General features: G+C 34.5%; 1 protein-coding gene and 1 long non-coding RNA gene across 4 annotated transcripts in view; one reads left to right on the top strand and one right to left on the bottom strand.

The window, feature by feature from the left end:
- Window positions 1-20,101, top strand: part of LOC135225170 (FMRFamide receptor-like) — a 355,663-nt gene that overhangs the window by 244,850 nt on the left and 90,712 nt on the right. For all 3 annotated transcript variants that reach the window (XM_064264420.1, XM_064264421.1, XM_064264419.1), the window contains exon 3: window positions 701-745. The gene's annotated coding sequence lies outside the window, so the exon portion shown is untranslated. The remainder of the gene's footprint in view (window positions 1-700; window positions 746-20,101) is intronic.
- The window catches only part of LOC135225171 (uncharacterized), a 302,389-nt gene that overhangs the window by 250,568 nt on the left and 31,720 nt on the right, over window positions 1-20,101 (bottom strand). Inside the window, exon 3 of the long non-coding RNA XR_010316923.1 lies at window positions 5,394-5,431. This is a non-coding gene — a long non-coding RNA (uncharacterized LOC135225171). The remainder of the gene's footprint in view (window positions 1-5,393; window positions 5,432-20,101) is intronic.

Below are 20,101 nucleotides of genomic sequence, written 5' to 3'. Positions count from 1 at the left end.
ACCTCTCCTCAAGGATACTTTTGAAAGACGTATCTCTAAAGACAAGTGGAACATACATCCTGCCTGTGTGAACTCTCGAGAGAGAATGAGTTTCCAGCCCTGTGATTGGCTAATCAACAGCCAATCAGGAGCGTCGTAAGGGACTGGCCTAGACATCGGATGCACGGTTGATGTGAATCTACAATAGTAACTTTGTAACACTATGTATATGTATATATATATATATATATATATAGTATATATATATATATGTATATATATATATATGTGTGTGTGTGTGTGTGTGTGTGTTGGGTGGGTGTGGGTGTGTGTGTGTCTAATTAGATTCTCATTGTTTGTTATATTTGCTCAATACTGTTCATGACGCATTTTCTGAGTACACTTTTTACACTTCTTAGCAATACGTTATCGAATTAAAAAAAAAAAAGAGATGGAGTAATACAGTAAGTTATTCTGTGATACCTTCACGATGCATGAGCTTTCTCATTAAGAGTTTAATGGCAATCGTGTGTTGTCACCGAAGTTGTGTGGAACTTGGAGAGGAAGAGAAGATATTGGACAAAGACCCATGAATATTCTTGAGAGAGAGAGAGAGAGAGAGAGAGAGAGAGAGAGAGAGAGAGAGAGAGAGAGAGAGAGAGAGATATGGGGTGCTACATGAGATTTTTTTAAAAATAAAAATTGACGTCTTCTCTTTCAGGTGTTTGCTGTTTTTTGGGCTGACGCCAACTTCGCTCAATTTAAGGTAAGTTAAACTCTTTGCGTGATTGATGGAGCCTTCTTACTCCTGCCTGACTAGACCAGCGCTCAATCCCTAATGGATGGGCAGTTTTAATTTCAATGGAATCAAATCATTTAGCTCGAAAGAAGATTATCGCGCAGTGAATTTGTGGCAACTTTGGGACGGAAGGGGAGAGTTCAAGGGCATGTGTGGTCCGGTTATCTAAGTAAATGAATAAATAAATAATAAATAAATAAACCTTGATAAATGGGACTTTAAGATATTAAAACAAATGAATGAAACACAGTGGAGATATTGAAATACTAAAAAGATGTACTTATGAACCTTACATTAGATTCATGAAGACTAATGGTTGGAAAATTTTAATAAAATGCGTCCTGTTTTTAATTAATATATATAGATAAATAGAAAAAATCAGCAAAAAACGCATGAAAAAAACTAGCTTTAGTTCACTATTCGGTTATCGAAACTATGCTTTAGAGGGATTGAGGTGAGACTAAAAATGCAATTTAACAATTTTCTAGAAAAAAAACAAAAAACAAAGAATTATAGAAGGAATAAGATTCCTAATACTTTTTAAAAAAAAACGCAAAAGGAACGAGAATTTTTCCAGAAACCTTCAGGATTCTACCATTCACGAGCCTTGGAAAAACTGTCAGACAAATTCCAGCTCCATGGTGAATTTGAAATCTAGCGTAGCAGAAAGAAATCTAATTAGATTGCATTTGCATTCTATAATCTGAGGGATATGGCCTTTCAAGATATGTTAAGCTTCGAAGCTCTTTCTAATTACCCACATGTCATTAGAGAAAGAAATCGTATTATGAAAATCAGGTGGGATAAACGGTTTTTTTTTTAATAGATGAGCTCATGCGTAATTCTTATTGGTGTTCATGAATGCAACTTATGTATGTATAAAATATCACGTCTTTGAGGAATACTATTTATTGCGGTTTTTTATAAATATTTCAACTGCCTAATTAATAGATCTTTTTATGAAATGAATTATGGCTTCTGCTGGATTTAAACAGTGATGAATGTATTGAAATACATAGTCATTTAAATTACTGATTGAAATTTTAGCCAAAAGAACAAATGTGTTGAAAAAATCGAGATTGCTGGAACAGATAGGTTGGAAACAAGAAATCTTGAATGCCTCCTATAAAACATAATACCAAATATATTAGAATGAGTCAATTTATTAACGAAGCCTTTACCTGTATATAGCTTATCAGTTTTATCACAGAAAAATGCATCCCTTTTTGTCAAATAAATGCTGAGAACTCAGCCATGAGAAAAGAAGGAAGGGTAGATGAAGAGTGTGACAAAACTGAAGTGAGTAATCCTGGTATCAATTCTACATTGAATTCGGAAGCTATTTTGATCCACCCGTTGGCCTAAATTGAAACATCAGTAAACCTTTTTGAAAAACCAACACCTGTCATTTTCCAGTATTTTTTGCAACCCACTTACATAAGTAGGCTCTCTCGCACCAGTAAGGATAACATTATAAATTGATTTTTCACGTTATACACAATGAAGGAAAACTTCCCATATATCACGTGAGACAATTCTTTGAAGTTTCTTAAAAAATGTCTTGGCTACCATAAAACTAAGTACCAGTCATTTTCTGATTTCTGTTGCTGTAATTACGGCTTGATACGAAAATACGAAAAAGAGGTTCATGCATATCTAGATACGTCAGTAATACTCAAACTACTTTTACATGCACTTTAAATATAAAGCATAACAAATCGCCAATATAGATATTGCACTGAAAACGCGCCCTGTCTCTCGCAATTCCCCTAGAAAGAGCACATAGACATATTGATATAATTTTTCCTCGTATTTTTTCCCCTCTTAGAAATAGCCAGCTTTGTCCGAAGGCAATTCTTGGAAGCAAACATAGACTCGTTGCAGATGCGGAGGATTGCCCAACGGGGCAGTGAAGAAAATGAATAGGCAGTGGTACGAACAAAGCAAGGACGATAATCATTTATAATCGGTTCTCGGAATTATTGATTGTTTTGGTGTGTGTGTATGTATGTATGTATGTATGTATGTATGTAATGTATGTATGTATGTATGTATGTATGATATATATATATATATAATATATATATATATATATATAAAGAGAGAGAGAGAGAGAGAGACGAGAGAGAGAGCATAGTACAATAAGTCTAGCAGAGGCCACAGGAATGTAATAAAAGAAATACGTACCGAACTCTTTCGTGTCCTTTCAACATATTTTCTGGGTGCAGTGTGTTGAAAGAACACGAAACAGTTATCATATATTATATATATATATATATATATATATATATATATATATATACTATAATATAATATAATATATATATATAATATAATATATCTATATATATATATATATATATATATATATATATATATCTACATCACAATGGGCACTATTCCCTCTTAATTCTCAAATTCTTTGCTCTTTTTTGGATACGTATGTCACTACAAAACCTTGAGATCCAATTACAAAGAAATATGAAGAAATCATGATGTCCGGCAGCCGGAAATGGACCCGCAATACCATAATCACGACGAGGTCACCTTGCCGACACGACCACGATAAGGATAAAAGTCTATTCACTCTCGTACATATATAACCCTGTTGCTATGGTTATTACAACTGAATATGCATCTGGTAAAAATGACCAATAGATTATACATATATTTTTCAGCCTAAAAAATAATAAAAACGATTGCCAACTTGACTACGAAGGTGAGGATAAGTCTATTCCAGCTCTACATACTGGTATATGTATGAAGGAGAGGGAATAGACTTTTAACCTTCTCGTGGTCAGGTCGGCAAGGTGACCTCGTCGTGATTATGGTATCGCGGGTTCGTTTCCAGCTACCGGACATCATGATTTCTTCATATTTCTTTGAAGTTGGATCTCAAGGCTTTGTAGTGACAAGCGTATCCAAAAATGAGCAAAGAATTTGAGAAGTTAAGAGGGCATTGTGGCCATAATAATTACATATGTATCTGATAAAAATGACCAGTAGATATATTTATAATATATATAATATATATATATATATATATATATATATATATATATATATATATATATATATATATATATATATATATATATACATTATATATTTGATTTTAAATCACGTACAAAAAAGGTGTTGCATATATATATTACATATGAGTCATATCACATTACCGTGATTCAAATACATACATCGAGCTACAAATGTCCTTTAGTGTCTACTTCACTCTACCTCGGAATTAATATATTTTCATATATGCTTAACCAAAGGGGATTTTTTTTTTAAGGCGATAAGAGAATTGTCGGCTCCCGGGTGCGAACCCTCGAAACCAAACAAATGTAGGACGACAGTGAAGCTTTTACCCACACCACCACCGCAAGAGGCTATAAGTTTATGCCGTCTCTCACCCTCAAATGCCTGTAGCGCTCAGGTATTCGTTGTTTTGGAGACAGCATCAACCCACCTCGACCTCGGTACCGTTGTAGTGCTTTTGACAGCACGTAGTCATTATATGAGTCATATCACATTACCGTGAGAGACAGCATAAACTTATAGCCTCTTGCGGTGGTGGTGTGAGTAAAAGCTTCACTATCGTCCTGGATTTGTTTGGTTTCAAGGCTTCGCGCCCGGGAGCCAACAATTCTCTTATCGCCTAAAAAATTCACCTTCGGTTAATCATATATGAAAATATATTAATTCCGAGGTAGAGTGAATTAGATATTAAAGGACATTTGTAGCTTGATGTATAGTCATATATATATATATATATATATATATATAATATATATATATATATATATATATATGTATATATATATATATTATAAATGAATGTATCATTCTGTGTGACAAACCTACTTCTTATTGAAAAATTACTCGCGACGAAATTACCAATTTTTTTTAGTGTTAATCTTAAGGATAAAGTATCTTAATCATACCTTGCCAAAAATTAATAGAAAATTTTAAGCATCTTCAGGTATTGCCATCAACATATAAGTCATTAATCCACTAAAACACCATATATTGACAATTTATATATTAGACAATTCCGACTTCGGTCCACTTTCCCTCAGAAACGCCAAAGGAAACTGGGACACGTTCGTTAACACGCAAAGGAAACCAAAAACAGTTGCAGCTCTTTTTACAAAATTACCATTAATAATAATTTAATATCTATATAGACAACGAACACTGTATCTTCATAAATTGTTCACTGCAAACAACAGTTAAATCCAGACAAAATGATACCAACTTCACACCCGGAGTCTTAGTTGTGGAATAGCATGCTTAATATCAAATATAATAAAAGGTGATTTTCCCGTAACTAACCATACATACATACATACTATATATATATATATATATATATATATATATATATATATATATATATATATATATATGAATATACATTATATATATATATCTATATATATATATATATATATATATATATATATATATTAAGCCTGGAAAATATTCCTTATAAATGCCATCACTGCAAACAACAGTTAAATCTAGACAAAAGTATACCAACGTCATCATAAGATTTAGTCAGTTGTGGAATAACACGCTTACTACCAATTATAAAAGACATTTTCACGTTACTTACCTTAAACATGCCGTCACCTTTGCCTTAAACTATGAGACCTGACAAAGAAGAAAGTCTTCAGAAGATGAGCATAATTCATATGGAGCAAGGGATCACTGACTTGAAATTCAAGCTTCCAAAGAATATTATGGCGTTCATTTAGAAGCAGTACAGAAAGTAATAGGATATACGAACAGAAGAGATAGTCATTAGAAAAGAATAATCATATTAACAAATTAACAAACAAATAGATGAAACCTTGAGTAAAGTACAAGGAGGGTAGTAATGGGTTGCATCATCTTAGACTGAATAAGATCATAAAATGAAAAACCTGTGGGAAATAATATATGATGGAAGGAAGATCTAATGACAAAATACCATCGTCATTAGAATATTATAAGCTTGAACCTAAAACAGAAGAATGCCTAAATGTTTACATTTTGATTATGCTACAACCGGGCTGGGGCACAGGATGGAGAGCGTACAAAAGGAATAAGATAAAAATAACACGGCAAAAAGAAACAGGAGATAAGGTGAGATGTATTGCAGGTAGATAAATCATTCCGCCCCTTTCTAACAATTTAAAAATCCCATCTAAATATTTACATCAGAGTTTGAGCGTGAAGGATTTGCAATTCTTTCGCTCCTGGATCTCGAAAAAGATATATTTATAGTCTCCGGAAGCGTCTAGCTCTTAAGAAAGAAAGATTAGTCTTGCAAAGCATTTCCACCGTCAGATAACATGGTTGAATTGTATATATACATAAATAACAATATCGAATACCTCTTTTGGAATAGGAAATATACAGTTGTTAAAAAATAAGCAAATAATCTTTATATAAAGGTTGTGCTTCTGTTCGAATATTCTGCCCGTGTCACCCTGTATTCTTAGTAAGAACAAATACACATTTGAACAGTTTTTTCATTATATAAAGTATATTGACTTATGTATGGTATAGCAGTCTGATCATTATAATATAATAAATGAATTCAATCTGAGCAGGATAACTCCAAGCACAGAATATTGAATTTCGAACTGCATAACAGATTCCTTTTAAATTCCCGATGTCAGATTTATAGATTTATGAATTTTAACATACATACACACACACATACAAATATATATATATATATATATATATATATATATATATATATATATATATATATATATATTCGTATATACAATATAATATATAGAATATATATGTGTGTGTAGACTATATTATATATATAGATATATATATATATATATATATATATATATATATAGTATTCGTATATACAATATATCATTATATATTATTAATATATGATATATAATATATAATTTACACAAATTTACATATTATTATATATATATATATATATGATTATACAATAATATACTATGTATATATGTATATATATATATATATATATATATATATATATATATATATATATATATATATATATATACGTTTCTATCTATGTAACCTATAAAACCCAGTTGGTGTCCCAATGTTATTTTTCACCTGAAGTAAAAAATCAAATGATTGGAAAAAGGAACGGGGCAGTATTTTTTCAATACACTACTGGAAAACAGGAGAAAACAAACAAAACAATGGGAAAGACAAATCAAAGCTAGAAGCACTACGTACCTCCGACGATTGGAACAAGCAAGCAAGAGGGTTCTCTAAAAATCGAACCACGGTGATTTTAATTTAGCTCCTCTCTCTCTCTCTCTCTCCTCTCATCTCCCTCTCTCTCTCTCTCTCTCTCTCTCTCTCTCTCTCTCTTTGGTGTCCGCACAACTTTTTCTGCAAGAATATTTTTTTATCTATTTCAGATGCTATGTCAGGGATGGTTAAGTATACGAATAAATTGATGATGATATTTCAGAGGTTGCTCACAAAATCTTTAATTGCTAAGCACGACAATTTTACTGATTAACACACACACTTAAATAAATATACACACACACATACACACACACACACACACACACACACACACACACATATATATATATATATATATATATATATATATATATATATATATATATAGGTGAAGTTATTTGTGACAGGCACAAATACAAATATAAGCATAATAACTGCTAACAATAAGTAAAACACATATACAAACAAATAAATATCTTTAAATAATAAAAAAAATGAGATTCTCTAAAGAAGGAGATAAGCAAATGAACAGATAAAGCAATACTTACACAGATAACCAAAAATTCTGGAATAATTAAAAATAGATTTGTGCAAAGGACAATGGCCTGTGAAATCTTCTCAAGTAATATAAGCATTTATATGATAATCCACAAAGGATGCTTTTAAGGTAAATAAAAGGCACGTCTTAATTTGAAGAGTGTATATGGTGATCTATTCAGAATCCTTGTCACGAAATTATAACAGGAAAATAGGACAAAAAAATTTAAAAAAAGGTACTTATTCCCAGCACTGTATTTCTATGGTGCAATAGTTATGCAATAGTTATAACACAACCAAGATTGCGGGTTATACTGTGCATAACATGTAACATGGGTGGATATGCTCTAACGACTTGAAAAATGATGTCATCACGGCATGTAATGAGAATGTATTATTTATATACGGCAAACGAATGAATAAACAGCATACTATTCCTTGCAAGCTTGAATTTCAAGTCAATGACCCCTGTGAGCTTGTTCCATAAGAACAGGGTTCATCTTGAGAGTATTCATAATAATAATCAGAAAGGAAGAACGGCACAACAAACCAATGCATGGACAGTACATGAGACAGACTAAAGAATTGGCCAGTGATGAAACATGGCAATGGCTACAGAGGGGAGAACTCAATAAGGAAACGGAAGGAATGCTAAAAGCGACACAAGATCAAGCCCTAAGAATCAGAGATATATCCAAAGATTGATAGATGGAAATAACATCTCACACCTATGTAGGAAGTGCAATATGAAAACCGAGACCATAAACCACATAACAAGCTAATGTCCTGCGCTTACAAGGAACCAGTACAAAAAGAGGCATGATGCAGTAGCAAAAACCCTCCACTGTAGCCTGTGCAAGAAACACCAGCTACCATACAGTAATAAGTGGAACGAAATTGTACCCATAATCATAGGGACATAGGCATGATCGCAAGACCCCTGAAAAGGAATCTGGAAAAATTAGGTGCTGAAGTAGCTCCAGGACTCATGCAGAAGAGTGTGCTCCTGGAAACAACGCATATGGTAAGAAAAAAGATGACTCCTAAGGAGGCAGGATGCATCCCGGAACCCCCACACAATACAACCCGGTCGAATAGGATAATTCTGATAGACCCATAATAATAATAAAATGCTACGAATAACGCTTGCGGTAACTGAGCAATATATTGTAGCTTGAATAAATATTTAGATTTTGAAATAACAAAAATGGAATTATTATCATTATTTTCATCATTATTGAAGAATATACGGTGATGAGACAGTTTCGTAAAAGACAAAAAATTCAGGCGAGGCCAGATATATGCAAGGGAACAATAGAGACGACCATCTTTCTAGGTTATCCAGTGAACTCATTAATACAACATTATGATTTTCGTATCATTAGATTAATATTACCGATGCTGCAAGTTTATAGGAAAGTTCATTATCTGCATGTAATATTAAATTAATGTAAAATATCGCATGCAATATTTTAGCGAAAGTTTAAATGTCTAGATAATGTTTCATGCTATAGAAATATTTATTACACTTTTTTATCTCTATGCTTCATCGCCAGCTTATCACAGTAAATTAACTGCTCAGGATTAATTGCTAGAGGTTCTTGTGATAGAACTGGCCTATAGTATCACTAATACTAAACCAATTATATGTTCCATAACTTCGTTCTCCGTAAAACATAGTTTCATATTCCATGGCTTAAAATCAGCCCTTGAAACACCATTTGCATGAGGGGTGTCCAGCGTCAATAAATAGAAGGCACCCTATCAAAGAATCTGAAATAAAAGTGCTGCTTCAATATTTATTGCTCTTCTTCATATTTCACCCGAATTCCTCCCAAGTTTGACAAGAATCCCTTCCAATTTTAACCCGAATCTCTCCCATGTTTGCCCTTAATCCATTTTAAGTTTGACTTGAATCCCTCACAAATTGGACTCAAATTCCTCCCAATTTGACCTGTATCCGTTCCAAGTTGGACCCGAATCCCTCACAAGTTGGACCCAAATCCCACACAAGTTGGGACCGAATCCCTTCCAAGTCTGACCCGAATCCCTTCCGAGTTTGACTCAAATCGCTTAAAAGTTTGACCCGAATCCATTCAAAGTTTGACCTTAATCACTTCCAAGTATGACTTAAATCGCTTAAAAGTTTGACCTGAATCCATTCCAAGTTTGACCTTTAAGCCTTCCAAGGTTTGACCGAATCCCTTCCAAAGTTTGAACCTTTAAATCCTCCAATTTGACCTTAATCCCTTCCAGTTTTGACCCAGAATCCATTCCGAGATTGGTGGCCTTAATCGCCATATCAAGTTTGACCTTAATAACCCTTCAATTTGCCCGCCCAAATCCATTACAAGTTTGACCTTAATCCCTTCCAAGTTTAACCCGAATCCCTTGCAAGTTTGACCCAAATCCCTCCCAAGTTTTACCCGAATCCCTTGCAAGTTTGACCCAAATCCCTCCAAAGTTAAACCCGATTCCCTTCCGAGTTTGACGACAAACAAACACAAGGAGATACACCTCACGTTTCCCTTCTGGATAATTATCGGCAAAGTGCAATTCAACTTAATTCAACCGCAAAAACTGCGGAACTTCTATGTGTGTGTTTGTATGTATACGTGCTTAAGCATATATGTGCGCCATTGAGATAAGCATATGTACACTCGACAAGAAAAGTGAAGATACAGTTTTCATTACCTTTCGTTCATCGAATTTCCCATTTTTATTTTACTGAAAAGACATATTGCTAAATCTACTCTAGAATATGAAAATACACTGCAAATTACATCTATAAGTTAAAACTGCAAAACAAAACCGTTCAGATGCTTAAAAAAACTATATATGTCCGAAGTAATTGGAATTTCTCAGATGGATTCGTTCATAAAGATCTGGTAGATAGAATGTGAATTTCTGATTGTTTACTCGTTTTCCCTCATGAACGTGGATATTATTGCATCATCGTAAGTGGTGAATGCAATTATTTTAGTTTCTACAAACTCATGTTTGTATTCCAAAGCGATTAAAGTTAGCTGACGTCAATGGCAGTCAATGTTGCGACGGCTATGGTAGGTTGAGCAAATCTAGTTGCATCCGCAAGAGCGTTTTCTATGATGTGAGGAGGAGCCCTAGAACTTCGAGCAGGAAAGCGCATTCACTGGATACTGACTACATAACGGATTTCACATTTTGATTACTTTGACGTTGACATGGATCGAATGGTAGTTGCTGTTTACAAAGCTACTGTCTTTAAACATAAATCTTTATCAAGGTTAAAGTAGTATGTCCACTCAAAGATTTTCTGGCTATATGCTCCCATTACAAAGCTGTTCGTAGTAGCCTACAGCCCTACACGACTGCATTTCTTTGCCGCGAGGCTGAAAGATCTCCCAACACATTAGCATTTTTTGCACGATATAAAACTATTGAGTTATTTGTGGTAATAAATATTCTTACTTAACACAGCTTTTTTCGTGAATGATTTGTGGATGAAACCCGATTTTCAAAAGTACAGACTATATCAAGAGAGCAAGAATGACCGCAGCCTGTGTCTAAAATTTCCCACTTCTTTTTACCAACTTCTTTTCAACTCTCTCTCTCTCTCATCTCTCTCTCTTCTCTCTCTCTCGTCTCTCTCTCTCTCTCTCTCTCCGCTCTAAAATCTCCTCCCACTAAAAAACATACTTTAAAATATATAGTATCACTCAATCTCCCAAAGAAAATATAATGAAATTAAGTAGTTATAACTAGGCCTAAGCTTCACGGAAGCAGATTTTGCTCTCTCTCTCTCTCTCTCTCTCTCTCTCTCTCTCTCTCTCTCTCTCTCTCTCTCTCTACTTTTAAAACACATTTGAAATAGTATTATCACTCAATCTCTCAAAGTAAATATAATGAATTAAGTATCTCTATGGATAGGCCTATGCTCTCTCTCTCTCTCTCTCTCTCTCTCTCTCTCTCTCTCCCCACTTTTGAAACATTTGAAAAAATATTATCACTTAATCTCTCAAAGTAAATATAATGAATTAAGTATCACTATCGATAGGCCTATGATTGCGCGCTCTCTCTCTCTCTATCGTCATAGTATTTCATTCTTTACTGTAATGTTCCTCACGATTTCCACAAGTACTGCCCAAATTTTAAAACACTTTCTCTCATTGTTTAAGATCCGTCTTCAATTACGTATGAATTTTACGTCAGTTTAGTGTCAAACGTTACTTATAAATAAGGTTTCACTCTACCCTGAACTGGCGTTACCAAACCAACATTAACGAATAATATAGATCCTGTTTCTACATTCAAGTATAAATGATTATAGGTATAGGACCTCTACAGAATCTTTATGGTGTAAAGTTAATGGAAATCTAGAAAGCAACAAACGCTATGATTTTGAAGCTCCACCCCCTTTCTAGAATGGCCAGGTGTGGCATTATTGAACAATATATGTCCGAAGATTTAAAAAACTGTATCTTAACTTTCCTTGCCTAGTGTACGTATAGATTGCTTATATACTCAGTTATCTTTCTAAGTTTAGTCAAGGGTCTGTGGGTAAAGGAATCGAGTAATATTCGTCACCTGAAAGTAAATGTTTTGACATCTTTACGACTTTATGAACCTCCTCCACCTTTATTTATGCGTTAATGTATACATCTGCCGGGCGATAACGAGGCAAATGGTTCTCGATACTAAGGAAATCTCAGACTTTTATTTACCTTTGACTTTTATTTATCTTCTACTTTTATTTACTTCTTAGAATCAAAATGACATACATAGGAAATGCGCTTTTCGATTTCACACGCTGCCATTTCATAAGCTGAAAAAGGAAATTTGGTTAGATACTGAAAGAGGTATGAACAGATGTATATGTGTGTGTGTGTTTGTGTGTGTGTGTGACTGTGAAGTATTTTCTGTTAAAACCGTATTCCATCCAATTCAAGGAGCCCATAAAAACGCCAACATGTAAAAAAAGTTCATGCTATATTCCGGAGAACACCTGTCTCCCTCTTCAGGCAGGTAATGCATTACCCGCGCGAAGAGGGAGACATTTGTTCTTCGTAATATAGCATTACTTTCTGTATTTTGGCGTTTTTATGGGATCTTTCTATTAGACAGAATTCTGCTTCAACAGAAAATACTTCACAGTTACCCATACATGCACACACACATATATATTATGTGTGTGTGTTTGTATGTATATACTAGAACATCGAAACCAAAGTACAAAATGGATTATATCTTGCAACAGTTAAGATTCCTAAATCGTTTAATTCCAAGAACGTGTGCAATAAATGGTTTCTTGGGAAACTTCGTACTTTCCAACAAGTTCACCGGAGACGGTACAAACATACAAAATGCCTAGTTTAGCATTCTTGATGACCCAGTTAAAGAAAAGGAAATGAATTCAACGTTCCCGTTTCGGCTTGAGTTAGAACTCTTCGTATAGTGAAAAGGTCTAAGATTTTGTGCAATTATTATGTACACAAGAGAAAACAGAGGAGGGAATTAAGGCCAAAGGCCGAACGCTGTGACCTATAAGGTCACTCAGCGCTGAATCGGAAATTTAGAGTAAAAAGGTTTGAAAGGTGTAACAGGAGGATAACTTCCCATTTACACTATCAATCAATTGTTAAGAGAAGGTGCAATGTAAGATGGAAGAGAAAATGAACGGAGGTACAGTTAAAGGAATGAAAGGGGTTACAGCTATGGGCCGAAGGGATGCTGCAAAGAACCTCAAGTAATGCCTACAGTGTACCGCATAAGGTGCACTGATGGCACTTCCACCTAGGAAGCCAAGTGTATATATTTATATAAGGGTATCTGTTTATGAATATGCATCCATGCAAAGCCAGGCATATACATATGACCAAATCATTATTCATCTGCCTATTTATCTAATCTGTCTATCTAAATGCACTGTGTAATGGTAAAAATTGAATTAAATGGGTAACTTTCAATACAGCGTCTTCCATTATAACCGCATATCTGGGTACCCTTACCATGTATACCTGTATAAGCAAGTGTATAAGCGAACACAGCCCTCCGACAGAAAGGTCTTTTTCATACAATTAGAAAAAGCAGGAGATAAAACGCTGTTACCCGAAGGGAGTAAAAAGCCAACAATATTTTCCCATTTGGACGAAATAACAATGATTGGTAGACGAAGAAACCTCATACTCCCTTTTGTGTTGGCATACGCCATTTTTATTCCATACAAAAGGTTTATTTCTGTAAAGGTTTTTTTTTCCGAGTATGACGGTTTCCCTGGCTTCCATCTTCTCTCCACATATTATTTTTCTAATAGCTTGTGCCATCATCGTCAGGGCTAAGATTTATCTTCAGTTACGATGAGCTATGAACATCTACTAATTTTTATGTAAAAGATGTGTCTTTTTTTTATCATCCATTTCGACTATTTCCTTACTTCTTGGCTTCTAGTTTCCCTCCATATAATTCTTTAAACTGACTATGGATTGTTTTTGTAACAGCTTGTGACATAAGGTCTCATATTTATCTTTAGTTAGGAACAACTGATAATGAAACACAGTGAGATCAGAAACCCCCCCACCCCCAGAACTTACTTGTTAAGGATTATGGAATTTAGGGCATAGCCCAAACGCTGGGACCTATAAGATCATTCAGCGCTGAAATGAAAGTATGGCTAGATGGAAAAATGAGAAATGAAGTGAAAATGATAAACTGATGACAACCCTGAACTTGAACAGGACTGTACATCAGCAAAGGCCATTTTACTCTCCCCCCAGCATTCCGATCATCCAAAGTTATGAAAGATCGTTTTGGCCAGGGGGCCCTTACTTGTTAAGTTCCTTTAAACGCTTTGCTTCTTGTAATGAAGTTAATGGCTCTTATAATCAACCTCCTCCACTCAATTGCTTTCACTTTATCTTGAATATTTTTGGGGTTTTATTTGTGCCATTTTATACCAGGTTTCATAGCAGCAAAATGAATCAAGATCTATAGGTCTATCCTCTTTTTATACAATATTTTTTCCATCACATCAGGATAATTAATCTTTATATATATATACTTATATGTATATCCAAATATATATGTACATTATAACAGAGACATTTATTATATATATAAATATACTGATATATATAGATATATAGTAGTCATACTATATAAATAGAATATATATTCTATATATATATATAGATATATCTATATTTATCTATATAGTATATATGATATATATATATATATATATATACATATATATATAGACATAGTAGATATACTATATATATTATATATATATATATATATATATATATATATATATATAGATATATATATGCACACATTCGAATCGTGTTCTTACCTAATACCTTAGAGGACATAAAATCTATATCGTTCTGAGTGAAGGCATTTATACCCACACTTTATTCAGCTCTCCTTCCAGATAAAGGGTTTCAGGCGGCTTGGCTTGACAGTTAACAAAGAAATTGGATCGAGAACCCTTGTCTTTTAGGTATTAATTATTCCACTCGTGCACAGTTACGGGAGGACGTGGGGAAAATCCTGTATATATTCCCACTTGTAGGCGTAGGTGTTGAGGGGGGGGGTGGGGGGGCGGTTTGCAGGATGGTACCTATACGAAGATATACACTTTCAATTTTCGTATACGAAGATATACACTTTCAATTTTCGTAAGACCAGGTAGACGGCCCCGTTATCCATAACACCTTTGTTGTTTTGACCTCGTGTGAAGATTTTTTTTATCTTATTTTTATTCCCACTCAAAATAAAGCATCGAGGTATATTTGGAATTTTAAAATGAAATCGCTGTAGCTGTGTCATATCTACAAAAATTCAGGAGGTACAAAGTGGCTCGTCTCGTACTACTCTCTCTTTCTCTCTCAGGTTGGTTATTGTGTCCGTGAGTTTGTGTTTGTGCGCATGTATGTATATATATATATATATATATATATATATATATATACATGCTATATATGTATGTATATATATATATATGCAAATACTGTTTATATTAGTATACATACACATGAATACATATTCAGGTCAGTTAATTAGATCTTTGTAACTGCAGTAAATGTCATCGGCATTATCACGCCACTGTTGCTTCAGAAATTGCCAATGACTGTCGATAATAATAATGCACAGTATCCCAAGGCAGAGAAGCACCAATAGATGGTTGTGAATGTGAACCACTTAGGGAAGGAAATATCCTCTTAAATATAGAGGATGAACCCATACACTAAAGCCAACTCCAATCACATATATATCAGGTCACTATGATGACAGTCATTGGTGCCGTCCGTTTGTCCTGGGAAGTGTCAACAGTCTGAGGTTCAGTTGTAATAAAACCCAAGGCAGAGGAGAGTCCATTGAATGGCAGTGGATCCCTTGGAGGGGGAAAAGACCCATAAATGGCTGATGAAAGTCTTTATATTATAATTTTCTATTCATTCTAAGAGCAACAGTAAAGTTCTAAAAATGATAACCTCCATAGACATACCATGGGGGAGTTAATGAACAGCAATTCAATGAATGATGTCAACGCATTTCGCGGCTTACATTATCATATTATTCCTTACCCACATTGCAATTGTTCTGATCGTTACAAGCTCGTCCAACCTTATCTGAACGATGGGTAGGAACAATAATATTACTTCGTTCTTTGTAACATCTTTATAATGTTTCTGTTACCATAGAACTATATGAAAGCTTCTACAAAATGGAAAACAAATAGTTGAATTAATAACTGAATATCTTTCCCTCCTCTTAGCACAAGTGGAAATGTTCAATAACGAATACAATACAGTAAAATTTTACTGGAAAGCACTTTTCACAGCGTAGAGCAATATCGTGAAATAAAAAGGGCCAGGTAACGAAAGAAATGCGAGGTGAAATCCACTTACAAAATCATAAATTATATCATATGCCAGAAAGTACAGACTGATGAAGTAGAATTACGGGCAAGAAGACATTCAGTGAGTGGGTATATCACAGAGCAGAGCCACACGTGTGTCTTCAGAGAGCCCTATCTACAACTTGTCATACAACATGTCAGTTTGTCTCCGGTCCTAATGGATGTGTTAGTGCACTTGTCATCGAGTGAGATAATCAGAAGGATCATGTGTGCATGACATAAGCCTGTTACAATTCATCTGTTCGCACAATGATAACATAAGTGTTTGACCCAAGGTCGAGTAAGGTTTCTCCAGGAACAGGAAATCATGATGGCACAAAACCTGCTTAATCTATCGGAATAATAGACTAAAAACAGAAGATTGTGAGGTTGACAAGAGCATAGAGAGAGCTTAAATAAAACCAAAAAAATAATATTCTTATAATGGGCTTCCGTCTCATTTAATTCAGATAAAGAAGTGTGACTGTCAAAGAGCACCACAAAGTTTGCAATTTAATATAGATCCACAGTTTTGAACAATGATTGGATAATTATAAACAATTCACATCACCAATTGTAACAGAGAACTTTCGTATCTGGAAATAATTACAAAGATTTATGCCTACTTGAAAATATTCGGTTGATAAGCAGCCTTTTGATAATGAACTATAAAAATAAATTATAGCAACAGATTTCTGCATTTCAAACTTTTAGACTAGAAAGGAGAAAATGTCACAAAAAACGACTTGGGAATGTCAATTCATCTTCGACATGAAATGTACGCTTGATAAAAACGGGCAAAGGATAAATGGTTTCTCTAGTTAGGGGCTCTTTTCAAATTATATACGTCGAGGGAATATGCCTGTAAGGAAAGGAATTCGAATATCAGGTTCTCAAGTACTATTACTATTTGGAAAAAGACCCATTGTACTCTGATAATTGGAATCTCGGGTATAACAAAGGTTCAAAGGCAAGGAGATGGGCATTTTTTCCGCTCAGATATATTCGGATATAAAAGATATTACATGCTATTGTGATGTCTGTAAATAGAAGTTCTTTTGCATTTGTATTACAAAACAGGGAGGACAGAGTACGCGTGCAGCTATAGCAGTGGGAATCATTTGCATTTGATCGTTCCCAAAACCTTATCTGAAATTCTAGGATTTTTCAAGTTCAACACATAAATCTCGATATAACAGATTATCCATGTAAACTGATGACGGCAATAATTATAAGATTTATATTTTTCATCATTAGTAACAGAATGGCAAAGCTACTCGACAGAAATATGAAACATGTTCTCAGTTGGCTTCTTACTTTTGTTTGTTTTTGGGATCACTGCTGTGATACACCCAGCCGGGTTTGTTTATCATATTCCCTTAAAAATCATAACGGATCATAGATAAAAAAAAAATTGGGAAGAATAGTAGAACAACGAGTGAACAGAACTAAAAGCAATGGTGAAATAAGTTCAAAGCGCAAGCATGAGAAGCACAGAAAAAAAACCGTTCTTTGTGAGTTATCAGTTCAGGAAATTCGATCAAAACATATGGAGTAAACACCAATAAGAAAAGAATTCTGAACCTTCCTTGATCAGGGGAGCTTCTGACACAACTATTCCAACAAATTATATCTGCGGGAAAATGAACACATCAAGTAAAACAAAAAATCAAGTGTTACCACCTTCTGGAGTCTAATGGAAATGGGAGCAGGTCGAATCTTCAATACTTATAGCACACACACCAGGGAAGGCCCCAAATAACTTTCCAGATATTAAAAGAAATAAACAAACTCAAGACTAAACGTTCTTGATGGAAAGCTTCCCCAGAAACTGCTCGGGGTGTGTAGTGCTGATGTCTGGTAGAAATCAGATAAGATTTGCCACTTGCGTGCACTTGTGATAATTGGCCAGCTTTCTTCTGTAATCGTATCCCATCTTTTATCTTCAAGATTTATAGGCGATTACAGACCACCGGGTCCGAGTGCTTGACCTGTGGTCTGATTTTCACTTTCAGATGAAGAACGTCTTTTACAAATAATAAGTTGCCGCCGTGATCAATCATTCGGAGAAAGAGTCTTGTTTATGTTGAAACGAAGCCTTCATTATCTGCTCTCGTGGGCACGCACGATACATTATACATTCAGTGAGAGGTTTTTCACGTTCATTCTCAGAAAACCATTACGCAGTTTACAGGAACTCCACTGTACACAATACGATCTCTCAAAAGCACCGTTAGGTGTATATCCAATTACGTCCATCCTCATATATGGACGTAAAATAAACCTCGCTTATGAAGTATATTGCGAAATGATGATGCAACCCCTAAGGTTACCATGGAAACCGTGGCTACACACACTGCATAAACCAAAGCTTCTTATTAGCGGGAAATATTTTCCACTTGGATAATATCCCGTTTTTACCTAGACTGGATTGTTTGTCTATCTGGAATACTTTGAGGCATGCGGTTCCTATTGTTAATCGATTCGTGGATCAGTAGCCAATATATATATATATATATAAATATGTGTGTGTGTCTACGTATATCTATATTTGTGTGTATTTATAAATATTGATATATAACATATATATATATAGATATATATATATATATATATATTATATATATATATATATATATATATATATATATGTATATATATATATATATATATATATATATATATATATATATATATACCTCAATAGATTCTGAAACCTTAATATTGGAAGTCAGCAAGAGAAAATCGCATGAATAGCGAATTATCTGTTTGAATCTGAAGTCATGCTGAATTGCACTCGCCACTTTCAATATCCCGCGCAGCCCTTCAGCATCAGCATTGATCCTCATACGACAATTATATATAGGTCTTCTGGGAACAAGAACCAGAAGCAATCACGAGAAAACAGAAGCGGGAGAAAATTGTTTTATAAATAGCAGCACGGAAATAGAGGAGCTCTACGAGAAAATCTACTACTCCACTTTCCCATTTGTTGAAAGTGAGTGCAATCTCGAGGTTACCCGATTCGTGCAAGGTGCAGTATTTCACACGAAAGCAAAAGAAAGTGATTCTTGCAGGTGTAAATAGCGACAGTACATTCATTTTTTTTTTTCTTTCATAGAAACGTGAGCGGTTACTATGGTATTATTGATCACAATGGAGATCCTTCGAGACTGACTGTAATTCGTCAGACATATTTAGACAATGCAGTCTTTTAGTGTTAAAAAAATCACTGGTGTGAAATGGTAAAAATTATTTTGGTAAGACAAAACAAGGGAATTGTTTAATCATAGGAAACGCTTACCTAGAGCGTCTTTTGTGATCTCTTGAAGAGAATGGACAATTTTATTAACTGGATGAATACTATACATAGTTTCTCAACAAAAAGTATTCTTGGTCTTCTTTTAAAGAAGTAACCCGTTGGAGGATTTATTTCTATATGGAAAATGTATTTCTATGAACTCCATCTTCCAAGTTATCTCTCTGTTTGACAAAGCTTCACGTAGCCTAGGCGGCAACGTGACCTCGTTCTGATTCTCCGGATGTCGGTTCGAATCCTGTAACGAACGTCAGAATCCCTTCACATTCTTGCATTTGGAACTCAGGTTTTGTAGCGACAAGCGTATCCCCAAAAAGTGTGAAGA

The sequence above is a fragment of the Macrobrachium nipponense genome, chromosome 13, assembly GCF_015104395.2.
Source record: "Macrobrachium nipponense isolate FS-2020 chromosome 13, ASM1510439v2, whole genome shotgun sequence".
NCBI lineage: Eukaryota > Metazoa > Arthropoda > Malacostraca > Decapoda > Palaemonidae > Macrobrachium > Macrobrachium nipponense.
Note: the sequence above shows the minus strand (reverse complement) of the source record. Positions and strands in the feature narration are given on the sequence as shown.